The sequence below is a fragment of the Myotis lucifugus genome, unplaced genomic scaffold, assembly GCF_000147115.1.
Source record: "Myotis lucifugus unplaced genomic scaffold, Myoluc2.0 scaffold_14, whole genome shotgun sequence".
Classification (NCBI taxonomy): Eukaryota; Metazoa; Chordata; class Mammalia; order Chiroptera; family Vespertilionidae; genus Myotis; species Myotis lucifugus.
In genome coordinates, this window is record NW_005871062.1 from 4,204,803 (window position 1) to 4,208,723 (window position 3,921).

General features: G+C 45.1%; 1 pseudogene; it reads right to left on the reverse strand.

Annotated features, from left to right (window-relative positions):
• Window positions 1-996: 996 nt before the first annotated feature.
• Window positions 997-2,270, reverse strand: LOC102420932 (annotated as a pseudogene).
• Between the last annotated feature and the right edge of the window lie 1,651 nt (window positions 2,271-3,921).

Sequence of the window (3,921 nt, forward strand, 5' to 3'; positions counted from 1 at the left end):
ACCAAAATATTAAAAATGGGATAAAATTATACATTTCACCTCTCAATTCTTTTCAAAAGTTTAATATTTTTAAAGCACATATGCTACTTTCCTTAGCAAAACCCATGAAGAAACTGAGCATCCCAACTTTCTTGAGTCCCAAGAGGCCTTGAGCCATGAATAGGCCCAGCCAGGAGACAACTGCCCAGGGTTGGGGCAAGTGAATCAGGCCACAGTGCAGAACAGAATGCTGAAACACAACAAAGGAGGAAGATGCCTTTGGCTAAAAGTTTGACATTAAATAAAAGAGGCAAATAGGATGGAAACATGCAACCCTGCCAGCCAGGTTGGGGCCTAGTAGGACAGAGGCAACATTGAAGGCTGGCTCCAAGAAGGGTGGGAACCAGGCCTGAACACATACCTGGATGAAAGCAAGCTGTGTTTCAACCAGTTGGATATGTCTACTGGGCCTGGCAAAGATCGCATGCAAGAAAGGAACAGGAAGGGCAGTTGGGCCACCCTGGCAACAGCTGGCTCAAGTAACTAAAATGGATGTAATGCAAAAGTTGCAACCAAGTACTATAGACATGCTACCTGCTTGCCTTAAAGGTCATGTGGCAATGTTGGGCCAAAGACAGGGCATTGTCTTTGTCCCGGGTGCCTGTATCCCCAGCCACAGAGAGTCCCAAGTTTCCCAATGTGTGTGGGATAGGAGAGACAGAACCCTGCCTCCTTAAGTGTTGGTCAAAAGCTCCTGGGTCCAGATATCAAGGCTCAAAGTTTGTGCTTCTTTATACAGTCTGTGTTCCCTGTTGGCACCACCAGGCTAAAGATGGACAGAAGAATAGCTGGGTCTCTCACCCCGTGGCAGAGCACCCAGCCTGAGCTCCATCTCAGAACATCATAACAGCCCTTTAACACTGGCAAGGTGTCCAAGAAAACCCACAGGTGTCACATGAAGGCCCCCTGTGCAGGATGCGATGCACAGTTCCATGGGAGAACTGGGTGGTGATGTCCCTAGGGAAGCTCTGCTGTTTTCAGATGGCCACCAGGTCTTTGCGGGGGGGGCACATACAGGGTCACTGAGGCAATGTGATTATTTTGCATAACCTCAAAGACCATCAGCTGAAGACCAAAGCAAAATGTGGAGCCAAATGGGTTGGTGTTGTTTGGGGAGGAGGACCTGTGAAGGACAACAGGCTTCTCCACAGGGTGACCCAGGAGCTCCTGGGTGTTGTCCCACTTGCTATAGGTTGTGCATGTTTCTGTCTGACCATCTGCATTTTCTTTCTTTATGGCTATTGGGATCTTGAGCTCACAACGGTGATAAATGTTAAAATTATAATGCCCAGGATAATTGGTGTGAAGGACAAACTTCTTCACTTTGTGTGTATTTGAGTCAAAGAGGATGTCCACTCTGAGAGTGAAGTCGTTTAAAATGTAGTCATTGCACTTGGATGGAACTTGTTTAAGAAGGGAAGGAGAATGAATGTTCATCTTGTCTTTTGACTTATAGAAGACGTTGTGTGGAGAACCAAGCATGCTAAGAATGTCTTGGCAAGAATCACCAAAATACACTGAATGTTCAAATACCCACATCTTGGCATTTGCTAACAGGCCAGGTCCACAACCTGCAGCAAGTAGGCAAAGTTATAAACCTTAGGGTCCAGTTCCATCTCAAAGAACATCTACACTCTCAGCATACACAGTGTCCAGGAAACAGCTCGGGGTCATCACGGGAGCCTTGGTCTCCTGTAGGCTGTTTCCACTGTAGATGTTCATTTATTTCACAGTTGCTCTGTGGGGTATCTGGAGAGAAGCCAGACCATGGGCAACATTGGGCTCATACTTGGGTGCCTCTGTCTGTGAGTCTAACTGAAAAGAGGAAGACAGTCCTCTGAAGTTGAAGCGGAAGAGCTGCTCAGTGGAGTGGTACACTCCAGGATGGGTTGCACCGAAAGACTGGTCAATCTGCTCCATGGTGGGAGCTATGGCCTGAGAGTTAAAATGTATTCCACAATATTTTAACTTTACTTTAGTCAAATAATATACTTCAATCACCTTAAGTCTCTGATTGAAAACATCAAACAGTAGTTTGATCCCATCCTCTCTCAGGTTAAGGATGAGGTCATGGCTTAGAGGAGACTGTTCACTGTAGAGAACATGGACATTTTGATGATGGGACAGTGCTTCTGAAGAATGGCTACTGCCTGAGCCAGAGAAATTCTCAACATGAATTTCCATTGCTCATTCCCCAGAGAGCCCTTGGGCACCACCACCAGATCCAGCATTGGACTGGCTTTCTGGCTGGGGCAGAGGGACCAGAGCTCACCTCACCAGCAGCCTCCTTAGTAGGGGCAGTGGCAGCAGTGGTAGCATCTCTCTCAATTTTTCTACTTACTGGAAGAAAACAACCTAAGTTCTTAATAGATCCAGGAAGTAAGTATACAAATGTATTTGAGTCAGCATGGATTCACTGTATATGGACCCTGGCTTTCTGTGCTTTTCTTGTCACTCATTATGAGAGTTAAGATGCAACTGAATCTTAGTGCTATCTGCAAATCTATAATAATAAAAGCATCATAGGCAAATCGACTGAACAACTGAACAGCAGAATGACCGTCCCGACGACCTTCCGGATGACCATGCTATGACATACTCACACAGGGGGCCTTGCCATGCCCTACAATCACCCCAAAGAGGTAGGCCCAGGCCACCCAGCTGGCAGCGCTGCAGCGGGTAGGCAGGGCCTCCCTCTGCAGGGCGATCAATCTGGGGACCCTGTGATTGATGGCCCCACAGAGGGCCCCACATGGGCCAGCGACGTTGTGGCAGGTGTGTGGGGATGGCCAGCAATCGCCCCACAGAGGGACGCCCAGGCCAGCCAAGCGATCGCATCCCATGTCTGTCACCCGCAGAGGGAGGCAACTAGTGGCGGGGGGGGGGGGGGGGGGGGGGCGGGCAGTGCCGCACAGATGGCAAGCAGTGGCAGCGGCGAGGGCAGGGCCAGCTGCTGGCAGCCCTGGGAAGGAAAGCCCTAATAGGCCCTGACTGCTGGCCAGGTCTAAGGACTCTACCTAGGGGTCCTGGATTGTGAGAGTGCACAGACTGGGCTGAGGGACACCCTACTCCCATGCACAGATTTTGTGCTCTGGGCCTCTAGTTGTACTACAACTTGATATTGTCTTCATTTACAAAATTGAAATCTTTATATGCTATAATTGAAGTACAGATTAAGTGATCAAAAAGGATTGCTCTTTAATATGTGAAGTTAAAATATTTGTTGTAAATTTTCTTTAAAATTGGGGCATCTGTTATTGAGTTAATATTTTCCAACTCTACTTTTCCCCAATTATGAGCAAAAACAACTTGAGTTAAAAGTGTGCCTCTGCAATTGATTAGATCTAGGTTTCACTTTTGGATCCACCAATTTTTTATTTTTATTTTTTTTTGTGGTAAAAGGTGAAAATACACACACACACACACACACACACACACACACACACACACACAAATTATAATTGTGAGGGACCGTTGTGAGAATTAAGTAAAATACTATATATAGAACAAGGCCTGGCATGGGCTAACTGTTCAATAAAAGGTAATAATAACCTTGCTATATAATATTACCATGTATACTAAGGGCTCTAAAAACAAATACTCTAACTTCATTATCTGTCTTATACAATCAATATTGAAAATGTGTTTTTAGTTGAACAATTTATTTGGTTATACACTCATGAGAAAAACTTGGTAAAATAATTTGATTATTAAGAAGAAACAAATAAAAGATTTAATAAAAGGTCTTTGCAGGCTTTTTTCCAGAATGGAAATGGTCATGGATAAGGAACTTATTTTTCAACATTTTTCCAACATCAACTAAAATATAACAGAAAAAAATTCAAGACATTGCATCAGATTTCCTGAAATAAAAGTTTGTGG